Genomic DNA, 25,829 nt, shown 5'->3' on the forward strand with positions numbered 1-25,829 from the left:
ATTAAAAAAAATAAAATAAATATAAGTGTGAGAAGCAATGGCGGGTGGTGCAGCGGCCCGGCCCTGGGTGGTCCACAGGCCAACTGCAGATGGAAGTCCCTGTCCCCGAACACAGGGACCATTGACAGACACTGGGGTATCCAGCCTGCCTGCAGGTCCCATGTCCCATCCCCATCTTCACTGCTGCAGAAAGCCTGGAGGCCATCGCTAATGCCAGGCTTTAAAAATCCTCCAGGGTAGAATACATGTGCAGAGTGTGATTCTAGCTGATTTTTAAGCCCTGGCATGTTGAATAGAGTCTTAAAATAATTATTTCCATAGGACCTGACTAGGTATCCAAGTGTTCACCAGATGCTAACAGCTAGATTTTGCAGAGGAAAATTGCTAACTTAAGCTTCTTTTCATGATTCAGCAGAGGGTTTTAAGTAATAAAAGATCTGGAGATTTGTAAAATAAATAATTCCAATGCAAATGGGAAAATTAAAATAATCTTATCATCTCCCAGTCATGTCTGTATGTGCTTTTCTACCATTATCAAATTTCTCTTAATTGGGCCAAGGTTTTGTTGGTTTTGTTTTGTTTTGTTTTTCTGGCTGATACTTTAGAGTTTTATGTTATGAGCTGAAATGAAGAAATGATTCCTTTCAGATGACTGAAGTGACATGTACTAAATTCTCCTAATGACAACCTAGGATGTATGAAACAGAGCAAGATATAACAAATGCAGTTTTATTCATATACAATATTGAACATATCTGCAATTAAAAACCAACAGTATGCCAATATTTCTTACTCCTTAATTGATCTCTTAGTCGAAGCAATTAAAATATAAAGTACATCATTAACTTTTGAGAACTTTGATTGGAAAAAGGAAAAACACCCTTCTCATAGTATCCGTAGCCATCCTATGCTTATTACCATTGCCTGTTCGTAAGTGTGACTTTTGGACACCCAACTCAGTATTTCCTGATATTCAATAGTACAATGGCTTTTCATAGTCTATGTCATTATATTTAGTAATTCGAGGAATGAATAGTCAAGATTCCTCAGATTTTTACATTCTCGCTCAAGGTGTACTTGAACAAAAAGAAAAGCATAGCCCATCTGGCCCTATAGCTAATGCTGTGGGACCACAGCCTGTCTAGAACGAATTCATTCAGAGTTTTTGAAGAAATGCAAATACATAAATGATTTTCCTGAAGTATCACATTTTTACTACAGGTACCTCTAATTAGTTTGGCTGGATGCCATCAAAGCCAGACGTTGATCAAATGAAGTATTTATAATGCAAAACCATTGAATAAAAAAATAGATGTCCGTTTAAGCAACAGCTTATATGACTCAAACCAATGGTGTATTTTGGAAAAGCTGATGAAGGAGGTATGACTCCGTTCCATTCATAATGTCAGGGTAAGGCTCTGAACTCAATCCAGAGAAATTTTATAATTGTTGCAATCAACTACAGGCTCGGCTTCTGGATTTCTTGTAACGAAATCTTGCTGCCAAGGACATTGATGGGCTCACCCAGTAAAAAATTACAATAATAATGTTAAACTAAATCATAAAAATGCAAGAGGTGGTTATTATAGGGTAGAGGAGAGGAATTGCTTATAAAGTTATGATGGAAATATCAAAAATACATTTTATTGGACTTTTAAAAATTAAGCTTTGTTTTTAAACTAGGGTGCAAAAGCAATAAAATGTAAAGGTTACTCAAAAAACGATTCCATTCAATAGTCAACAACAATGATTCAACAAATGAAAATAAAAATTACATTTATTCAACATGGTCATCAACTCAGGCAGGCTGAAGCTTGTATATGATAGTTTTCTAATAAAAGTAACCAGCTGAAAGTCACTTTAAAGAAGGAATTTGACAGAAAAAAGAATAAAGAACTTTTTGAGTGGGTTTCTTCTCAGTGAAAACGAACTTGGTTTGTGCCTAATTTCACATAGTATAAGGCTCTAGACATTTTGTGTGGATTTTAAAGTTCCATGAAGAAATTCATTTCAAATGAATGTAGGAAATAACAACAACAAAAAAAAATGTAAATATGAAAACCATGATAGACTTACGGTTAGAAACATGGAAATAGGTCATGATAACTAATCCTCTGTGTGTCCTCCAAAAGTAAAGAATCTCACTTTTTAAAATTACTTTTAAATAATCTGGAACTACCCTCCTGATCATCTTTTTACTTTCTGAAAATACAGATTACTGAATCATATGTCATAGACATTTTGGTAGACAGTTTCCATATTTTCTTCAAGTTAAATAACATATATCTCTAAGAGACAATTATCATGGAAATAAACTCTTTTCACTCATTAAAATATCTAATGTGCCTTATGCACAGTAAGCACTTAAATAGTATGGCTTGAACGGAATTATTCCCACTTTGTGTTCAGAGATCAATGTGTCTCTTGGATTGACACTAGAGAGGTGTCTCACACATGGGAATTAATGAACTACATCTGTAACCAAACCTATCCATGGAAAATCTGCTGAATTGATCCATATCTGTTTTATTAATCAAGCCCACTGCAGAAGGGCTTTCTTGTGGTTCTACTATATTTTGGAGGTAAATAGAGTGGGGAAACCACAGTTCAATTTAGAAGTTGTTTGAAACATTGAAGAACATGGGGTTTTATATTATATGACAGCAATAAAGTCCAATCCTTGTTGGTTGTAATTCTGATATATAAGTATATAAATATCCTATATGTATAATTTTAACTTCAGAACATTATGACAGTGGTCAAGAAGACCCTAACTATTACATGGAATTTACTTCTTAGTGACACTCTCTTCCTTATTTCTTTTTTGAAGTAGAAAGGTTTGGAGGTTTTTTTTGTTTTGTTTTGTTTTGTTTTTTTAAAGCTAGCTTGTACAAACAACTTTAGTTGAAGCAGATGGCTGGAAGTCAGAAGCTCCAGATTTTATCCTTGATTCTCCTACCAACCGGGAATGTGGCCTTGGGCAAGTCATGAGAGTAAATCTACAATAACAGGGTAATAATGCCTTACATATGTATGGTGCTTTATGATCTAACAGAGCACTTACACATACAATATCTTATTTAATCTTCCCCCCAGCCTCCTAAGAGGAGTATGACAGCTACTAACAACCTCCATTACAGGGAGTAGAAATTTGAGACCCAGAGACACTAAATCACTGTTCACAGCCACTTCAATATCAAATGTCAGAGCCAAGAATAGGCACACAGTAGTCCAAGCTGGTCTTTGTCTCCTTGTCTCTACGCCATGCCCCCGCCCTCTGGTGCTTCCTAAGCTGAAATGACTAGAGCAGCACTGCCCAATATGGTAGCCATGAGTCACATGGCTTGAGCACTTGAAATGTGGCTAGTCCCAGTTGAGATGTATTGTGAGTGTAAGATACACATAGGATTTCTAAGACTTTCAATGAAAACACAAAGAACGTAAAATATCTCAATACCTCTTATATCGATTGCACATGAGGATGATAATATTTTGGACATCTTGAGTTAAATAAAACATATTAAAACTAATCTCACCTGTTTCTTTTAACTTTTCTAAGGTGGCTCCTAGAAAATGTGAAGTCATATATGTTTCTCTTAGTTTCTATTGTCTGAATAGCTCCCATTGTTTCTATTGGATAGAGCTGGACTAGAGGATTCCATTGTTCAGACTTTTCACAGTACTAGGCTTGTTTATGCATTTGTCTTGATGTGGCTGAGACAAATTTCCAAAGATTCTGTTACACATAGAGCAATGCGGATTCAGAGTTGCAATTTGGTCATTCTCATGTATCTTCCACATGCAAGGGAAACGTCAGATGTCATTAGTTGATGCCTCAAATCGCTCATTCATTAAAAGGGGTCATGTTATACTTGCTGAATGCTTGAAAGGCTTAGAGTACAAGGACCATGGAAAGAACTATAAATTATATTTATGACTCTGTAGCATACTTTATTTTAAAATATGTTCCCATTAAACATTACGAGTGAATGAGACGTTGGAGTATTAGGTGATACAGGCAATGTAAAATAGCAATTATATATAAATTTATTATAAAATACGGCATATTTTATTCCCCCTACCAACTTTATATATAACCCCTAAAGAAGGAGCTTATTCCTGTTTTGAAAAATCTAACTGAAAGTCCTCAGGGAAAAAATGGGTTCTTATTTAGAAGACAAATATATATATAGTAAAAAAAAAAAAAAAAATAGCCCAAATCACTGAAAGCTAACATCTACTTGGCATTTATTATGTGAATTCAGCACTATGCTGAGAGTTAGACCAAGATTATCTCATTTGGGGATTTGAAAATTAGCAGCAGAGAGCAGAAGCTAAGCTCTTAACCATTGCTGCCTCTGACTGCAATGCTATTAGAAATCACAAGGCAACCTATCACAAAAATATTAAAATATTTGGAATTTATTCTATTTTATCATTTCAGTTCCACAAGTGTTTATCCAGCAAACACAATGGATCAGGAATAGCTCTAGACATTGAAGGAATATTGGGTAATAAGACCAGAGCTCTGCCCTCAAAGAGTAGAGAGTTGGTAGGCTTGTGAACATGTTTTTGAAAAATACATACTATCAAAGATTATATGAAGGAGTTACGCTTCACTTTCTAAAGGTTGCAACAAAAATTTTTGTTATTTTCTTTATGTTACAATATTTTTCTATATGTTATGACAGAAATCTTTATAACGCTGCTCCCAGTGTGTTGAAACTTGCCTGTTGTTTATAAAGTAAAGGTCTCATGTTAAAAAAAAAAAAAAGCACAAAACCCCCAAAACAGTGTGGTATGAATTTCAGAGGTGTGCTTTCCTCTATATATTATACCCATGTGGAGGAAAGTGGGCTGAAATGATCTTGAATATTTTTTGGAAAAAGGAGAATGCAGGGGTGCCTGGGTGGCTCAGTCCGTTAAGCATCTGCCTTCGGCTCAGGTCATGATCCCAGGAAAAAAATGAAATCACTGAAAAGTATCCCAAAGACTCCAGGGATTTCTGGAAGCTTACCTAGGAAGAGCTAGGTATTCCAAATCCTACCAGAACTTTATAACTTGAGTTTTTAGTTTGGTTGTGGGTACTCCCATGCAAGGAAGGAGAGATGCTAATATTGACTGATATCCATTTAATATGTGAAAAGCACATTCATAGAGAATGTTTACACAGTCTAAACCAAAAATATAACCAAGCCAATGATTTCAGACCAGATCACTCAGTCATTACTTAGCTTCCTTTCTTCAGTGAGTCAAATCATTGACATGAGCTTTCTTTGCCCCTTTTCAAACACAAATCATCTATTATCATGAAAACCTGGCTACTTCCAGAGTTTCTGATAGACCAAAGAATAATGAGACATTCATTCCTTGAGTTAAAAAAAGAAAGGAATTCTTAATCTCAGGAAACAAACTGAGGGTTGCTGGAGTGGTGGGGGGTGGGAGGGATGGGGTAGCTGGGTGATAGACATTGGGGAGGGTATGTGCTATGGTGAGCGCTGTGAATTGTGTAAGACTGTTGAATCACAGACCTGTACCTCTGAAACAAATAATACATTATATGTTAAAAAAAAAAAAATAAGGTAGTAGGAAGGCAGAAATGAAGGGTGGGAAATCGGAGGGGGAGATGAACTATGAGAGACTATGGACTCTGAGAAACAAACTGAGCGTTCTAGAATGAGAGGAGGGGAGTGGGGGGATGGGTTAGCCTGGTGATGGGTATTAAAGAGGGCACGTACTGAATGGAGCACTGGGTGTTGTTATACTCAAACAATGAATCATGGAACACTACATCAAAAACTAATGATGTAATGTATGGTGATTAACATAACATAATAAAAAAAATAAAATAAAAAAGAAAGGCTGTCAAAATCCTCCTGATTTTAGGCACTTATGAAAAATACGCTTGGGGCGCCTGGATGGCTCAGTTGTTAAACGTCTGCCTTTGGCTCAGGTCATGATCCCAGGGTCCTGGGATAGAGCCCCGCATCGGGCTCCCTGCTCAGTAGGAAGCCTGCTTCTCCCTCTCCCACTCCCCCTGCTTGTGTTCCCTCTCTTGCTGTGTCTCTCTCTGTCAAATAAATAAATAAGTCTTTAAAAAAAAAGAAAAATACGCTTTAAAAAAAAATATATGTACTAAAAACATATTCCTCTTACCTCAAAAATATATACTATGCATTATGGAGATCATTGTGGAACAAGTAAATATCAAGGCTCTTTTTCCAAGTTCAATGTCTAAGAAATGGAAAATAGTAACACTTGATTTTAAGGAAAATAGAACAGTACATGTGTTTCTATTGGCATCTATGAAATAGGAATAAGAGTAGACACTCACAAAGTTGTTTAAGGATTAAATTAATAGTAGATGTAAAATGTTTAGTGCAATACTTGGTGCATAGTTAATATTCAGTAAGTGTCAGCAATTAGTAGCAGTAGTAATGTCATTATTATTTATAACATGGTAATTCCTCCACATACACCCTACCCCACCATCAAACCAAACTCTTGTGATTCGCCACACTGTTTCATGACCCCACGCCTTGCACATGCTGAGCTCTCTTTTTGAATATCCGTTCCCTGCTTTCCCTGGTGAACTCCTACCCGTCACCCCCAAAGTTCAGCCCTGAAGCTTCCTCCTCTTACATGTCTTCCCTAATGCCTTTGCCTGTCTTGGCTGCACCTACCTGTTTCCCAGGGTATCCTGCATAACTGCCTCTCCTAGCAACTGAGAATGTGACTTTTTTTTTACTTGATCCCCCTCACTTCCAACACACACACACACACACACACACACTCTTCCAACACACACACGCGCGCGCATCACACTTCATTTTTTTTCCCTGTAGAAATGTCAGTTGTAATGAATGAATCCACTCCTGTATAAAAAGATAAAGTTTTTTTTCCTTCATGAGTAGGAATCAGGCTAGAATATGTACTTGGTAGCCTTAGTTGTGAGGGGGAAATTGGGTGAGGGTGGGAAAAGCTGGAGGATGCAACTTGGCAGCCCTGGGACCTGGCTCTGCCACAAGCCTAACCCTGTGGTCTCCAGTGAGTCATTTAACTTCTCTGGACTCAGTTTCCTTCTCAACAAAATGAGAGGGTTGTACAAAATATTCTCTGAGGGTCCACCCAGTGCCAACATGTATATGATGCTGAACATTGCTTCATTGGTGGTTCTCTAACTTCTGCAGACATCAGAATCATCAGCAGGGCTTGTTAAAACACTGATTCCTGGTCAGCAGGTCTGAGATGGGGACCAACTGTTTACATGTTAACAAGTTCCCAGGTGATGCTGAAACGATACATTTGGAGAACCACTGACTAATCTTAACACAGGATTCTGACCTTGTCCAGTAGTCACCTGGCCAAGAGCACTCCTGATATGCAAATTCACAAGGGATGGAGGCACGGAAACCCAGGCTTCTGTGAGGCTACCATCAGGAGGACTGGGAGCCTGTGGGTAGGTCCCAAGAGCGGCCACAGAAGGCAAACTTTGCTGACCAAAACAGTTCTGTTAAAGGCCTACCTTGTGGGGAAGAGGCAGCCTGAGTTCGCAATGCTGGGAGGCACAGAAAATAGATTCCCAGGTTTGACCCATTTGCTAAAACCACTGCCGCTGAAGTTACAACGCATTACAGGTGCCATCTAGCGATGGCTTTGAATTACTGCATCTAGAGACGACAATGAAGTGCTTTCTTTTGGACACGGCTTCTTTTTTTTACAAAACTATGTTCAAGATGAGAACCCTTAAGAATAAGCTCTAATGTACTCTGGTATTGTCCACATTTGTATCTAGGTACTACAAAAATAAATATGCGTATATCACTTACTATGTACTAGGCACTGCTCTAATACTTTATATATGTTCAGTTATGCAGAGCAACCCAATGAGATAGATACAAGTATTATCCACATTTTCCCAGAAAGGAAATATAACCACAAGATACAAAAAAATGTAAGGACCTTGCCTGAGGCTGCCCAAACAGTAAAGCCCTACAGCTGGACTTGAACCTAGACAGCTCCCGGAGAGAGATTACTCTGGCCAGCCTTTCTTATACTGGCAATTTAAAACAGTTACCAAAACAACTGTTACTTGTAAATAGTTATGAGGTCCCAGGTCAATGTCTGAAAAAACTCATAAAATACATACTGAAGCAATGAGTTTTTTTCTGATTCTTCCAAATGAAATCAATTCATGTGGATAAAGACATGCTTCTACCTACATAAAAAGAGCAACAACTTGGAATCAACTTCCAACTTGTTCCGCAGCCTTGGACAACTCAATTAACCTCTCTGGGCTCCACTTTCTATAAAGTAGGGAAAAAATTAAAATGTAATTTACATTGTTTGGGAGTTCTTTCAAACCAGATTGAATTTTAGAGTTAGAGTTATCCAGTTCTGTGATCACAAGAGCAAATACAGAGAGGATGGGCAGTGACTGTATGGGTTTTTCTTAAATGGTCCTACGGGTGGGAAATAAGCCAGGACAGAAGACTTGATATTCTGGTCTATTGTCCAGAAGCGCAGTAAATAATAACACTCATGGCATTTGCAGTGAAGTGAAGAGCTCACCCAGGGAGATTTATGTTTCTCTTGTCTTCCTGGATGCTGCCCTTGGCCTGTGCACCTGAACCCTGCGCTCCTGCATGTTTCGGCCTCCCAAGAGTCCTCACCAAAGGGCTCTTGCAGAAAACTCACATCTTTGCTGGTGGATTCAAGTTCAACCCCCTTCACTTCAGACTCTTTTATCAGAGATTTACTTGGATTTAAAAACCTGGTCCTTGCTAATTCTTTTAGCTTCTTATCTAAGACTTCTGTTACTAAACTATTTCTTACCTCAATAAACCAAACACTACAGAATGGTTACCAAAACAAAGCACTAGTGGTTTCTTTTTATTGTGTATTTATAATATGCTAAGATCTGCTGATATAAAGATTCTTGATAATGAAGGAAAATAAACATGTAGACAGAGCTATAGAAATAAAGGGTAATAAAATATAGTAGAGTAAAATATCACTATCTCGCTTTAATAGATTTTTTATGTCATTCCAAGTATTTGCACAGCAAACTCAGAATTCAGCTAGATAAAGTTTATTATCAACCTTATTTGAGAAATTAAGGAAATTGAAGCACAGAAATTTTAAACAGCTTCAAAAAAATAAGTGAATCATTGAAGGTCCATATATCTCAATTTTTAGGTCTCTGCTGGCCCCACAATGTAGTTTCTTCCAACAGTAAAATCTTGATAGAGGAGGACTACCTCCTGATACTCTGAATGAGAAAGAAGTTCCTTGTCCAAGTATGGTAGAAGTAAAAGATTAATTAGACCTGAAGCATAGTAAAAAGTATGAATTCACTTCATCCCAGCTGAGGAGCGAAGAGCCTTCAGCTATAAAAGTGGGCAGAATTTTCCTCGATCGTATCGTGGTGCCGGTCTGTTTTCTTGTGCAAACCGCGATACGCTCCTGACCAACCGCTCAGAGCTCATCTCCACTCAGTTCACAGGAGCCCCTGGCAGAGCGTTTCTGTTTAACAAGGTAGTTAACCGCAGTACAGTGAAGTTCAACACCGGGTCGTGCTCACTGGCCGCCGCACGGTTCGAGATGTGAGCTGCAAGAACTGCAACAGCAAACTGGGATGGACCTATGAGCTCGCCACTGAAGACAGCCCGCGCTCTAAGGAAGGCCGTGTGATCCTGGAACGCGCTCTAGTACGAGAGAGTGAGGGCTTCGAGGAGCACGTACCATCTGATAACTCTTGAAGAAAAAGACATAGGGGCAGCTGGGTGGCTCAGTTGGTTAGGCAACAGCCTTCGGCTCAGGTCATGACCCCGGAGTCCTGGGATCGAGTCCCGCATCGGGCTCCCGGCTCAGCGGGGAGCCTGCTTCTCCCTCTGACTGTCCAGAAGCGCAGTAAATAATAACACTCATGGCATTTGCAGTGAAGTGAAGAGCTCACCCAGGGAGATTTATGTTTCTCTTGTCTTCCTGGATGCTGCCCTTGGCCTGTGCACCTGAACCCTGCGCTCCTGCCTGTTTCGGCCTCCCAAGAGGCCTCTCCCCTCTCCCCTCTCATGCTGTTTCTCTGTCTCTCTCTCTTTCTCTCAAATAAATAAATAAATAAAATCTTTAAAAAAAGAAAAAGAAAAAGAGATAACTCCATCTTTTCCCAGGTCTCCTTCACTGAAAACAAAAATCTACTTACATACACTGTCACCTTAGCATCAGGGTCGGATTCATGAACTGCGGAACAAGAGGTTGTGAGAATCTAAGAGGGAACCTTTTTTTCTTTCTTTCTTTCTTTTTTTTTTAATTTTCAATTTTCCAGTGTGTAGAGAGAATATTATGCAGATGCCGTTAATTTTTTTTCCCTATGTTTACATCTTGAGGCGGAATAGTCTATCTGCAGCTACATGATGGGCTATGTGAGGAAAAAAAAATCTGGGCTGTTAGAGTGGAAAAGTGTGTTTTATGTAAATTTTGAAAGGAAAATGTGTCAAGAGCATGGTTTTTAAACTTATTTGTGCTTCCTTTAAGAAAAATGTTTTTTAAACCCAGTTATTTCACGTGATTCGCTAGCTTCAGGGAAGAGACCCGACTTTGTGACCAGCGCTAAGGTTCCGTGTTAGTATGGCTTGTGCCGGCCACTGTGCCGTATTCCTTCTGGAGATGAACCGCAGCACCAGAGCCCATCCTTCCTTGTCAGTCTTGACCCAAAGATGTCACCATTCCTGGTTATTTGTCACCACATAATTGGTGTTGATTGGAAACTTTTCCTGAAATGGGGCAGAACTGCTTGGTTGTCTTTTCCATGTAACTTAAACATAGTAATATAAATAAAGTAATAGTTGGGGGGAAAAAAGTATTAATTCGCTGAACAAACATGTGTTGAAAATCTACTATGCACCTGGCACCGTTTTAAGTTTAGGGGATTTAGCAGTGAATGAGGTCAGAAATGACATTCCAGCTTCAGAGCTAACAATTCCATCTAGTTGAAGAGGACACAATAAACAAGAAAAAAATAAATATGTAATACTGTGTCTGGTAATGAAGAAAAACCATTACCATAGGAGTAGAGAGCACTGCTTTAAATCGAATGATCCAGGCAGACCTCTCTGAGATGACATTTGATCAGAAGTCTGAAGGAGGCCAGTTGTGCAGAGATCTGAAAGGGAGTTCAGGCAGAGAGAGAAGCAAGTGGAAAGTCCCAGGGTTGGGAGCCAGCTGGGCTTGTTCCAGAATAACAAGGAGACCACTGACCAGAGCACTGACAAGATGGTGTCCGGGAAGAGGGCAGGGCCATAGTATGCATGCCTTGCGGGCTGTGGAGGCAACTTAGAGCTCACAGAAATTCAGTAGGGAGGCATGGGATGGTTTTGAGAGGGTCTGGTCTACATCATTAAGTCATCATTCTGATTTCTCTGGGCAGATTAGACCGGAGCAAGAGTGGAGGCAGGGACTCCAGTGAGGAGGTTATAACAATGGTCCAGGCAAAACATGATGACACTTTAGTAGTAGTGGCTCAGGACGCCTCTTTATGGAGAGGTCCTAAAACTCGCTGATGCACTGGCTGTGTGAGAAAGGGACATCTCAGGAACATTTCCTAGGTATCTAAAATAGTCCAATTCATAGAAGCAGAAATAGAATGGTGGTTGCCAGGGATTGGGGGGAAGAGGAAATGGAAAGTTGCTACCAAATGTGTATAAAGTGTCAGTTGTTCAAGATGAGTAAGTTCTAGAGATCTGTTGGATCACATTGTGCTTATTGTTAACCATATTGTAGTATACCTTTAAAAATTTATTAAGAAGGTAGATCCTGGGGCACCTGGGTGGCTCAGATGGTTGAGCGTCTGCCTTCGGCTCGGGTCATGATCTCAGGGTCCTGGGATCGAGCCCCACATCGGGCTCCCTGCTTGGCGGGGAGCCTGCTTCTCACTCTCCCTCTACTGTTCTCCCTGCTTGTGCTCTCTCGCTCTCTCTGTCAAATAAATAAATAAATAAAAATCTTTAAAAAGAAGGTAGATCCCATGTTATCTGTTCTTACTACAATAAAGAAGAAGAAGAAAAAGAAGAAGAAAGAAGAAAGAAAGAGAGAGAGAAAGAAAGAAAGAGAGAAAGAAAGAAAGAAAGAAAGAAAGAAAGAAAGAAAGAAAGAAAAAAGTGATGTTGCTGTCCAAATAACATCAGACTATAAAAACTGCAATAACTCTGAGAAACAATTTTTTAGGGAAATAAAATCAGTTTTTCAACATTATCTTTTGTGAATCATGCAATGTCATTTAATCATAGCTTACCTCAAAACTTAAATTTGGAATGTTATTATGCATTTATCAAAATAAATATAAATTTGAAAAAGGGCTACATAAACTCTCAGAATTTTTTATTGGAAAAAAAAAAAAGAATGTCTCTTAAACTTTGAGCTTGAGCAACTAGATAAGTAGTAGTATCATTTTCCAAAACAGGGAAGCTTGAGGTACAATAAGTTTTCCAAAACTTGTAGCCCTCTAACCCTCTAATTGTATTAGTTAATCTGATTTTAGAATTTTAAATTCAAGAATCTTTAAGCTACATTACCACTTTTTAAAGAATGAGCCATGTACAGCCACCGTGATACCTGGCTACCGCATGGAATCCCACTCTGAGAGAGAATTCTGAACCAGACAATCAGCTGGAGCCGGTGTGACGTTTCTAAATGTTCTTTTGTAAAATAGTTTCAAAGACCCGTGACTAGAGAATTATAAAATCGTGCCTTCTGTTTCCGACATGTTTATAAATATGAATAATGGAAGCAGAGCTCTCCAGGCTCTTAAGAAGTACAAGGTACAAATCCATGGTTCAGTTCAAAGGAATGTTAAATATCGGCCTGAGATTTATACTCTTGAGAAAGAAATGTTACAGTGGAATCAGGGAAGCAATGTGCTGGGTTTGTGAGTCAGCGGCTCTTTTGTGGGAGGCACCGTCCTGAACTGGGTCAGGCAGCTATGTGGTACTGAGATGGGCCTCAAAGGTTTGGGGACATTGCCATCATATCACCCATGCCTGATTGATAAGAGCAAGAAAACACTTTTGGAGTACAAAGACTTAGCCAAAATCACCAGTAAATCTGGGATAGAGCCAAAATTTAGTAAACAGTAGTTGTTAAATGGACACAAAAATTACTGGATTCATATGCAGAGAAAACCAAAGGGACAGCGAATTCCAAGGAAATTGGGACTGCAGTTCCTTTGCCAGGTCCCCACTTATACAGAGAAGGGCTCCTTTCAACATTTTCACCTGTCTCATGGATACTAACTAGCTATGATCATTTTTGTAGAAGAAAAAGAAATGAAATTTAGTGGTGTATAAACTGTATAAAGACAAGGGCCTTTCCGTCTTCTTTAGTGTTGTGTCCCCAGCAATTAGGACTGTCCTTGGCACACCCTGGACACTGAGCAAATCTTCGCTGAATGAATAAAAACATAAAAGCTGGAATAAATGATTAAATCTAAGGAAGGAAAGGAATCTTTTTATTTGTGTAAAAAAAGAAAGCCATGTTTTCGGGTGAAACCTAATCAAAATGACAAGAGAAAAGTGTCTGAGGGAGCAGTACTGGGCTAATATACTCTTTCCCTCTGGTGTCACAGCTGAGTTCTCATTGCCCTGCATATTTATATCATTCACCGATACTGACTGAGCCTTAGTGGAGCTTTATCTTTCACTGGGTGTTATGTGGTCTACATTTCCCACCCATTCTCCATACTCTTTGGTGAGGGGGATTACCAATCTGAAGAATTAAACAAGAAAACTGAATAATTGACAGGCTGCAGTCCCTGAACTTCTTTTTTTATGTTTGTTTTTTTTTTCCCACCCTCTCAACTTCAAGATTCTCAGATCCGTGTCTGACTCAAATTCGCCTTAAGTTTACATCAGTTTATTCACTCTTACCACTTATGACCTCATCCTCAGGGGCAGCTTTTTTCCATTTTCATCATTCTATCTGGCCATAGCTGTTGAGTAGCTATGGATGGAAACGAGTAAAGGAAGAAAAATAAGAACTTAAAAAGGAACTAAATGGGATACATCCGTTCCCAGACCAAGGCCTCTTCAGGAAAATATTGGAAGGCTCACTTACAGCTAAGTTGGCCTGGGATCCAATCTGGATATAAGAGGCTGTTAGCACTCAGCCTTGAGTAGATGAGCATGAATCTGTCCTTATATCAAATATTCTTTGAGATCTTTGCATCTAAGATCTTTTAGAAATGTATATAAGTCATTCTAAAGTAAGAAAATGAACTGGATACATTCTAGTAGAAAGCCAAGGAGAGATAATAAAATAAATCTTTCCCATCTCCCTTTTTGATGACATTACACTTTAAAAATAGGTACAGGGAGGAGCCCACGGGAGGAATTTCAGTTAGGCAAATTTACTTACAAGTAGAATTTCTTCCAGGATACAAGGGCCTTTGGCAAACATTCTTTGGCACATTCTTCTTAAAAGGTAAAAGCCATTTTTTTTGGCAGGTTTTAAATGACACTTAAGAGTGTCAGGCAAACCTTCCAAACCATAGCCAAAAAGCAGATTTATCCAAAACACACAACATCCTCAGCCAGCTCAAGATCAACAAAAAAGTTAGGCCTAACCATTACAGAACGTTAATTGTGAAACATAATTCCATGATATTTATGGCTCCATAAGCTGGGCAAAGCTACGCTTGAGTACTAAGAGGTACTCCTTGCAGTGGGACAGTTACTCATACTTGATGCTATAACATGTGCTATATTAAAGAGAACCACGAATTAGTCACAGTCTATGCATTAGGACATGATTTTCTACTTTTAAGGAGCCTAAGAATCAACTGGAACAAGCTTGTAGAAAATGTAGATTTCTGGTCCAGTCCCTACACCTATCTAGGTAGATTCTGTAGGGGAAAGGACTGGAAAAAAGGAAGACCAGTGAGTAAGAGGCAGACGGTCTGTAAACCAGACATTGAGAATCACTGCACCAGAGTTTGAAGTGAACACTCTAAAGTTGGGGCAGTCTGCATGCAACTCTGAATTCCTTGCACCTAGCCCTGACACTGGCACCTGGAGGATACTCAATGAATGTTTAATGAATGAAAAACAGTTAGCATTTATGGATGCCAGGCACTCTTCTAAGCATTCTACACATATTAACTAATTTAATCCTCACAATAAGGGACTATTATTAGCCTTGACGCTTGCTAGGCACTCTGTCTGCACACTCTCCAGTGTCACATGGCTGGTTCCTTTGTTACATTCAACTGCCACCTCCTCAGAAGACCCTCCCCTTGCCCCCGACTACCTATCTAAAGTTGCATCAATCCCACTCCCATCCAATCACAGGATCCTGTTCCTTTTCTCTATAGCCCTTGCCTCTATCTAAAATTATCTGGTTGGCTTATTGTCTGAATAATAAGACCTCCACTGAAATGCAAGCACCATGAAAACAAGAATCGTGCAGGTCTTATTTGTCACTCTATCTCTAATGCCTAATTCACTGTAGACACCAGAGAAATGATATAATAAATGCAAAACAAAGGAATGGTGTTTGTCATATAATTCCTTAGTTCTCTCAGAGCTTCCAAATTTTATTATAAGTGTAAAAAGCAAAAGAAAGACTTCTAACCCCCAAATGTCCTCAAAATAATTCCCCAATCTCCCTTGTCCCAAGTCATAGCCTGAACATGAGGAAAAGTAAAAACTAAGTAAGTGAAAGTGGAAGGTTCGGATAGATTTCTCGCTGTATGGCTTCAATATTTTGTTTGAAAAGAACTCTTAGGACATCAGGGACCCCCATGGTCAAACATAAGTAGAAAATACATTCTAGGATCAATTTAGATTAACCTGTTTTTATTAACCACACACTGACTCTGATTTCCTAGTTCGGAAAGCTTTATCTGCCTGACACCAAAAGACCTAGTTAAATCAGTGAAATTCCAGCCAATTACCTCAATAGTAAAAAGAATGGATATACCAATTCCCTCCAAATGGCAAATGTGTCAGAATCATTGATTTTACTCTGCACCAACAAAATCAAAATCAGGAACTGACTGTAGACTAAGGAGAAAGGAAGAAACTCATTTTAAATGGGTTTCTCATACAGTATGACTCAAAACCATAGTTCCTTTGAAGGGAGTCACCTGCTAGTTGACCTCATATCAATGCTAGCGAAGCCTGTGCAGGATTCTGATCATGGATGATCAAAATGATCTCCTCTTCATGTATGGTGTGGGTCTCAGGCAAATAAAGAGCTAGGGCTGAGGGATTGCTGCTGAATGAAGCTTTTTGTTCCAAGTAATTTTTAACACTTCTACTAAAATGCCAGAGAATGAATGTTGTCGGTGATGTTGTTGGATAAAACATACTCAAAAGCAACTAGAAACTAAAAAAAAATAGTTTTCCTTTTTTTTTTTTTTATTTTGGGAATATTTTTTCATTATGATCACGCAGGGAGTTAGCTAGACCTGGACTGGTTTCATTAGTCATCTCAGAAAATGTGGATAGGTCTTGGGATAATCTTTCGATTTCTGAGGAATTGCTGATCCCAAATCACATTCATCTCAGTCAGTCATTGGGACTTAGTATGAAACTTGGAAGTACCAGAGTAGATGCAGGAAGGGGGTGGAGGAAGCAATCGGACCAAGAGTGAGGTCTATTCTTACTACAGGAAGGTGAAGATCCTTTACAAAGACTTCACCTAAGACAAATTTTGCAGCTGCTACCCTCTCCCCCATAATCGAGAAAGACTTAATCAGAATATTTTAAGAGGTAGAGAGGAATTTATTTTCATTCTAAAAATGTCCAAGTGCAACAAATAAAGCAAAGATAATTTCTATGTTCACTACCCAAGCCCTCAAAACCATCTGGGTTAACTCAAAGCCAGGTTTAGCATGTTTTGCTTTCCATTTTGTGAGCAAAACATGATTTGGTTTACAAATTTCTCTGAGGTTCATGTATATAGCTGAGAGATGCTGTCATTTCCTTATCAGAAGCAATAGGAGAAATTCCAAATATGAGGAGTCACAGAGATTTATTGCCTCAATTCCCAGCCTGACACTTGGCTCAGCACAAAGGGTAAGCAGCCAAAAAGAAGTCCTTTGCTAAGGTACAAAAGGAACTGGCTGCTTGTGAAGTCCAGACTTGGGAGTGACACAAAAGGGGGTTGGGGTTTTTACACAGCCAGCAAAACCTAGTCTGTTTGAAGTGGGATCAATTGATTTCTTGAACATTTCAAATAAGCAAAATTCTGCAGGAAATGGAAGCCAGATGAATTTTTAACTCAGGAGATCCTTGGAAGACAGGCAGAAAGTAATCAAACAGCATCCTCTCGTTTCATTTTGGCCCTCCCCCTAGACTTCCTCCCCGCACTATACGTCCTACATGATGTAGAGACAATGAATGAATAAGCTTGGGGAGGGGTATGAGTAGACATTTACTTTCTAGATCATTTAAATTTACTTAAATAATAATTTTAAATTTATTCACATGTTGATTTTATTAAATTAAGAAAAGGAACAGTATGTGTTCGATATAAATGTATACCAATTTTAAAACACTATGCTATTTGGAAGAGGATCTGAAACATTTTAGGAAGCATCTGTTGGTGAAGCAGTCACGTGCTGGCAACTCTCACAATAACCCCCCATGAGCTTGTTAGCGTCATGGTGCACACAAAGAAACTGAGGCTCACTGAGATAAAGTGATTTGCCAGAGGCCACGATGATTATAAACTGAGAGGCTGAGATGCTCTTACCAAAGGAGTCCCCAGCTGATCCTCAGGACTGAAATCCACATGGAAAGAATCTGATTTTTGAGACTAGGTTTCTTCTACACTAGCAATTGGTAGTTCCCACTTCCTAGGGCATGGGACAGGAATAAATCGGCCACTGGTGTTGAAGTTGGAATTACCAGGTCAGGAGAAGTTGGCAGCTGTGTGCGTGCCAGGAACACCACCATGCCAAGTAGGCACATGCAACTCTCCCCCAGGAACTCGAAGGGGAGAAGGAAGGGGTACTTTCCTCTCTCCAACAAGCTTTGGCTTCAGACACTTAGAGAAAATATAAGAAACATGAAAAGAAGAAAACAGACTCACCCTGCCATGCCTAGCTGCTACCTTGTTAACACCTTGTTCTTCGTAGTTGTGACTTTCACAGAAGATGAAATATTTCTTTCCTCTTAACTTCACATATGCTGTCCAGAAGCCCCCAGGTTTCCTGGAACTTTTGTTAAGATTCCAGCTATTCCAGCAATAATTTTCAGACACCAAGCTTTGGCTGACAGAGAACAGATACAACCAATGTCTGGGGATTTTCCTTCTGCTTTCTTCTACTTTTTCTTCCAATGAAACTGTCCCATTATTGGCTTTGATTTATTCATTATGGTCATACTTTCCTTTCCAGAAATCTTATTTGCAAGACAAAGAAAGAATAAAAATAGTAATGGATGGTCATCCGTGGTATTTTGTTAGTTCTTCTCGGCTCTTGCTTTTGAACTGTCTGCTGTGTCTTGGCCCCTTCTGTGTCAGTAAAGAAAATCATGGACATGGGACTTTTTTATGTTATCTATGTTAATCAGGTCCACCCCTAATATTTGTGATGCTTTGGGCAAAAGTACAAATGGAGACCCACATACTATAGATTTAAATCTTTAAAAGTTATGAATCAAGCCAACTGTTTAAATACTTTATGTTCTATCCCTCCGCCTTGGCAAATATACGTTTGTAACAACATGAAAGGCCATGTTCAAATGTAGAATTCTCCGACTCCTTGAAGTGCTACACCAGAATGCAGAGGCTGAGAGAGATCAGCCTACCCCTGGTTCATTTGTTCCCAACTCCAGCTTGGTCATAGACTATGAACCATAGACCATGCAGGTTTCACAACCACGCATGTGAACGATCCCTAACAAACAGCTACTCCCCAGCCTAATGTTGGACCCAGAGGTCGCACACCACAAGAGGACAGTTCATCTCTGGAGGGTGGACCCTGAGAAAAAGCCTCTGTAGTCACTGGAAAGAGCTCAAGATCCTTTGGGTAGAGAATTCTAAGGTCTTGCATATCCAGAGCAGGGTCTAGAAGAGTGTGGGCTCTGGACAGCACAGTCCCTTGGCTCCTCACTCTTGGCAGTTGGAGGAGGCAGTTTCAGGAAGGTCAGGGCAGAGGCTCTTGTTGACCCTATCTGGGTGGTACTCAGAGTTAATGTCCCCCTGTTGTAATGGCTAAGTGAAAATTAACCTTATTGACTAGACACTTTTCATCCATAGCTTCCAAGTAAGAGTGAAAGGCCTCTCAGAAGATTTAGAACTAGAAGCTCAGATCCGTATTTCACATAAGGCACGGCATCTGTACCTCAGTACCACCAAGGATTATGCAATTTGCTCTTTGAATCGCAAGTGCAGCCATCTGATTTCCTGCTCCAGTTTCCATGGTCCAAGGCCAACGAAGAAACAGAATCTGTTAAATATTTGAAAGGCAACATCATTAAGAATGAATTATTATCTAACACGGAAATAATTTCAGTTAAGAGGAGGGACTACACACATATATGTCATTGTCATACATTTCTTTAGAAGATGAAACAAGGAGGAATCAGAGAAATGTACTCTGGGAGATGAGAGGGAGGGAAGGATGGGTTCTTTGGGTTTATACTTCTTCCAAGTGAGGTAGGCTGTGCTTCTCCCCACCCATCTAATCCCCTGGACCTGCTCCTACCTCTATCAGTGAGGGTAGCAACAATACTTAGCTAATATTTACATCCCACTTACTCTGTGCCGGACATCATTCTAAGCACCTTACCTGTTTTACCTATTTAATTTGCACAAAAGCCCTATGATATAGGTATTTTTATTACTATTCTCACTTTTAGAAGAGGAAATTGAGGCATAAGAAGATTTTTTTAAAAAAACAAACCTTGCCTAAGGTCCTGTAGGAGGTTCAGAGCTGAGATTTGAACACAAGAGGACCCCTAGAGTCTGTGCACTCAGCCACATGTTCTACCACTTCTTGAGATGGTCAACCACCGAGGCACTGGCCAGCTCAGCCACTAGTCACCCTCCACTCTGCCCTGCTTCTCCAAATAAATGTGCATTTGCCCCTAGTAGCTGGAGGTTTGACCTGGAAGATCAGTTATCTCTTTGGCTCACCTGGAAATTCCCATTTCCTGTGGGATAAGGACAGCTTCCCTCTTCTAAGGCCCAATGGCCCTCACCCACCAGGGGCCACAGAAACCATAACAGCCCCCAATTCTCTCAACATCTAACTGGACTTTTTTTTTAAGATTTTATTTTTTTTAGAGGGGGGTGGTGGCAGAGGGGCAGAGAGAGAGGGAGAGAGAAACTCAAGCAAACTCCACACTGAGTACAGAGCTTGACAGGGAGCTCAATCTCACAACCCTGAGATCACAACCTGAGCAGAAACCAAGAGTCAGATGCTTAACCAACTGCACCCAAATACCCCCTAACTGGACTTTTCTAATAGGAACTTTGTATATGAGAATTTACTTATTCTCTTGTCTTTAAGGTCCCCAAAAGATTAGGGGTTGTGTCTTATTTTTCTTTATTTCCTGTTCTTATTAGAGTTCTTTATATGCAAGAAGTGTTCAGAAATGTTTACATAAATGAGGTTTATTGTATTCTTCAATAAGCCTGAATTTTAATCTGGTAAGTCAATGACTATAAAGAGCAGAAAAATTCCAAATTCAGGGAGCCTGGGTGACTCAGTCGGTTTAGCATCCAACTCTTGATTTTGGCTCAGGTCATGATCTTAGGGTAGTGGGATGAAGCCCCGTGTCAGGCTCTATGCTGGGCGCGGAGCCTGTTTAAGATTCTCTTTCTCCGTCTCCCTCACCCTCTCCCCTATCACCCTAAAAAAAAAAAAAAAAAGTCCAAATTCAATCATTGCAGGTGGGCATGAATATGGAAAGTATATATATATGCATATACATATATATATGCATGCCAGAGTCTGTTCTATATTTGAAATTCCTGTTCAGAGAGGTGATATGGTGTAGTAGTTAAGTGCCTAGACCCTGGAGGCAACCTCCCTGAGTTCAAATTCCAGTCTTGCTACTTACTGACTATGGGACTGGTGATATGCAATTTAAACTCAACGAGTGTCAGTTTCTTCACAGGTAAATAGGAATGATTATGATAACAGTCTCCATTTCAGGGGGATTTTTCTGAAGATTATATAAGTTAACACAAGGTGATTAAATGAATTAATGAATATAACATGCTTTCAGTACTGCTTGGCAAATAGGAAGTCCTCCATGAATGCTAGCTGTCATACCAAGCCATCCCATAACTTAAACACAAAAATGGTATCTTTTAGCACATAAAATAGTTGTATTTTTAAGGGATTACTAAAGTAGTTAACCATATTTTCTCTTTATGGTTATTAGAGAACGGTTATTATTAACAATAGTTAACGGGATACAACCAGGAATAACAGAATATAATACCTGCTGCATTAGCCACCAAGTGTAGGCATTGTAATAAGTTATGTTATGAAAATATGGCTCACAGAGACATGGTCTTGGCTATCACAGAATCAGCTGATTCCCTATCCTCTCTCTTCTGAGCAGGCTTCACCTTCCTGAGATTATAAGAAACAGGGATGGGGGCACCTAAGTGGCTCAGACAGTTAAGCATCTGCCTTAGGCTCAGGTCATGATCTCAGGGTTCTGGGATAGAGCCCCGCATCCTGCTCCGTGCTCAGCGGGAACCTGCTTCTCCCTCTCCCTCTGCCGCCCCCCTGCCCCCGGCTCATTCACGTGTGAGCTCTCTTGCTCTCTGTCAAATAAATAAAATCTTTAAAAAAAAGAAGAAGAAGAACCAGTGACATCAATCTTAGCTGTAGTCAGCTACAATTGTTCCAACTCACACCAATGAACACCAAGGGGATAAACACCATTGCCAGACCAATGTCCCATCCATTCAGCAAGGGTATCTCATGGAACAGGAAATGCAATGGGAACCCACAAGCATGTACTTTTTTTGTTTACATTTTCCACAATGAAGCCAGATGGCATTACAGCAGGACAGCAATATCCAAGATGTTCCAAAGCATACACACCAGTTTAAATCCTTTTTTAGCCCAAATTCCTTCCCTCGTCATCTTAACCTTCGCAGTACAAATTCTTCCCAAACTCCTCCGGAGACCATTCTTCAAGGTGAAGCTTGGAGAATTTATTGTACTACACCTACTTATTGTTTACTTCGTTGGCATGTGGTTTTCTCATTATAATATCATTAGCATAAGTCAGGGGATTCTTGCTGGCAAGATAGCCAGAGTAATGTTCAGTTGGTCCTTTAAATCCTTTTGGTCATATCCATGTTCTTGGATTCCAGTCTAAGAATGCTAATATTTCATAGCTTCCTCCTATTTCTTTTATATATTTCTCCATATAGTCTCATTGGCCTATTACTGGTTTTCCTAAATTATTAACATTTCATTTTATTTCTACTAGGTATCCTCAATACCTTTCTCTTCTCCAACACAACAGATTTCTCTTCTGATGCCTACTCAAAAGCATGAAGATTAAATTTTTCTTTCAGGAGAGTATTCCAAACATCCTTCAATGCAAGCATTTATATATCAGATGCTAGCTCAGCAAACCCAGATCAGATTATTTCTTTTAAAGATGGTTTTGTTTATGAATCAACCTAAGGTACCAGAATTTGTTGGTAGAAGATACATTAATATCCTATTGGTTCCTGGAACTATAGTCATAGTAAGAATGTAGAGCTACATAAAGTTTATTATAGTAGCTGCCCTTTATTGAGTTTCTGCTAGTTGTCAGGTAACAGTCAGATATTTGTTATCAAATAATATCCCAATAAAAATGATCATTCCCATTTTCTAAGCTAGGAAATGGAGGTTCCAAAGGTTACACACCTTGTAAATGGCAGAGCCAGGATCCAAATCTGGGTGGCCCAGACCCCTCAGCCCACAGACTGTCTCTACTTTGCAGGCTGCTTATCAGCACTTTTTCCCCAGTCACTGCAACACACTTGGGAAGGAAGAACTGAAAACCCAAAGAGCTCAACCCATCTGTGCATTCAAGGCTGGGAAGCAAAAGATCACTAGAATTAACCTAGAAATGAAAACTAAACTTTTTATATTCCTGGTTCATTGTATAATCCTTCAACAATATTTCATTTTCCTCTAGTGTTTTTCTTAAGAAAGATAATAAATCTCAAGGGAAAATGTGATGCTATTAAAATTAATACTCACCATAATAATTGGATTCAACTTTTGGAAACCAGTGCTACTAATGGTTAAAGATGATGTCCTCTAGGAGAGGAAAACCCTCTTACAGCATTGCATTGCACATTTGTGCAAAGCATTAACTGCTTTGGCTCTTTCAAATATTTTTGTGTGTATGCACTAGTTTAACAGTAAGCATAGTACCACGAAGCCCTTAAAGAGATGGTGTGTCCTCCAAGCCTAAAACAATCTATGATCCATCTTTTTCCTGTGTGTTTTATCCCATAGCTGAGAATGTGACACTGTGTATGATACAACCCCATTTCCCTTAGAAATGTTTTTCTCTGATGATTTGGAATCCTATCTATTTTGCTACAGTTTATTAATCCTGGAGTTGCTCAGACACAAGGTTTTCATTTAATATTTAACTTTGGCACAGAGACATAGTCAAGTTTCTCCAGCCCAAAACTTGGAAAAGAGCTAAGGAAAAGTAGCCAGGAGAACTCTACAGCAATATTTTTTAAACCTTCATATGTCCAGATTTAAAAAGACATACATTTATCTTTTCTTCAGGAACAGCAATAACTCTGAACTGACAAGATTTTTAATAATTCTCTTGGTAACAGCTGGTAGACACAACATGTTTTTTTGAAAAGGAAGGAAGGAAGGAAGGAACCTCAAATACCTCTCATTTACCCATGATGACCTGGCTCAGTCCTGGAAAGGATTAGGAGCATTCCTTTTATAAAGTCACATTTCATTAGGATAAATGTTTTGTTCCAACCCAGCTGTATTGCAGCCCATCATCACCATTTCAGCTGATTATCAAAAAGCAGATTGACACATAATGCCTTCTGCCACTGGGCCTCTAAATCATGATGTGCGAAGTATGGAAGTACATGATCTTTCAAAAGCCAAAGAAGATGTCCCAAAATAAAGGAGTGAAAAGTAAAGATAATACTAATGATAACCATAAGATGTATTTCTCAGAATTAGTGAGCATGAGAAACCAACACTACAAGAATGATTTAATTTCTAGGACCTTTGAAAAGAATATTGTCGCATTCTCCTTTTGAATGTGATGTAAGGAGATTGTCACAAACTGTAAAATGCAGTGAAACTCATCAGCACATAACTAAAATTTGGTTGAGATTGGCACATAATTAATCTCATTTCAAATGAGATAAGCCATTACAAATAGTTGAAAAATTTTACTTTTTTCAAACTAAAAATTAAGTGATTGGTAACATGAAGGTAAATTAATTGAGTTGTAAGAGCACACTTGAAATTCCTTTGAGCCGAAAAGATCCTACAGTCCTAGATATGGGGACTCCACAAACCCAAACTCTAGAAAAGCTAACCTCCAAAAGATTCTACTTTCCTTTTCTCCTTTTTCTGTGTAATTGTCCCCACAATCAATCACCAAAACACCTGGGCTGATTCTACCTACTCCTAAATGACCACATAAGACTCAGTGCTTGTAATCTGCTGATGGCAGAGGGGGACCGTCAGGTGGTTATGAGCAATTGTTCACCAAGGGCTGACATTTATGGATCACTAGCTACCAGGTACTGTTCAGAGCACTGTATATAGAAAAATCTCATGTACTCCTCACAACACCCAAGTGTCATATGCAGAGAGATAAATAACTTGCACAAGGTCACGCAGAACATGAGCGACAGAGGCAGTATTAAATTCCATACAGGTAATTGCTCTGCTATGCTGTGCCTCACACCATCCTGCCAGTCAGCCTACCAATAAAGTCAGACTTCCCAATAAACTGCCTTCTGAATACCTGATAGTGTAGAGCCAGCGTAGTGCAGTCCCCAGACCACAGCCCTTACCTTTCTCATGGCCCTGAGCCTCTTACTCCACCCAGGTGTTCCGCCTGTGGGGCCGCACCTTCAGAAATTTTCCATCTGCCCAGCCCTCCATTCCTATCCATAGGTTCTCATGGGATAATGACTTTCACTTGAGAATAAGTAAAAGTTAATCTTATCAAAATTCTTAACACTAAGGTGTGGATGACTTAGGAGGATAACTCTATCAGAGAGTATTTGCATTTCAGAAAAGGGTTTCATTAACCCAAATGAACAGGGGGTGGGGGACAGGATCTGTTATTTGGTGGTTTTATGGTGTCTATGGCATAAAGAGCACAGCATTTGGAGTCAGAAAGAAGTTGAAGTCCTAGTTCTGCCAATATCAGCTATGTAAAGTTAGGCAAGTAAATCAATCTTCTGAATCTTTGGTTTCTTATCCACTTAAAAAAAAGGGCAATAACTCTTCACAGTAGTTTTATAACAATTAAATAAGATGCTGTTATGTCTAGCACCTAACATACTATCTAGTACATGATAGGCATCTAATCAATGTCAGTCCTTATGCTCTTCTCCTAGCACTTTCCGGAACACTAGAACTATTAGGCTAACCCTTGCCATAGACCATCATCTTTTTACAGGGGAAACCAGACTGACAAGGCTTCTTGTTGTTGGTATGGGCAGACATTCTGCTACCTGTCTTGTTGGCAGCCTGCCCTCCATTCATGCACTTGCTGGAAAAGGAAAATGAGTCAGCAGGGACTTTGAAAGGCTGGTGAAACTACAGCTTTGCTAGAGACCAGTGTTCA

General features: G+C 39.5%; 1 protein-coding gene and 1 pseudogene across 2 annotated transcripts in view; both read left to right on the forward strand.

Moving 5' to 3' along the window:
• COL8A1 (collagen type VIII alpha 1 chain) overlaps positions 1 to 25,829 on the forward strand; it is a 162,140-nt gene that overhangs the window by 105,525 nt on the left and 30,786 nt on the right. The gene's annotated exons all lie outside the window — the stretch shown is intronic.
• On the forward strand, positions 38 to 11,025 carry LOC118546782 (protein yippee-like 5 pseudogene; annotated as a pseudogene).

Source organism: Halichoerus grypus, chromosome 1 (genome assembly GCF_964656455.1).
Source record: "Halichoerus grypus chromosome 1, mHalGry1.hap1.1, whole genome shotgun sequence".
Lineage (NCBI taxonomy): Eukaryota > Metazoa > Chordata > Mammalia > Carnivora > Phocidae > Halichoerus > Halichoerus grypus.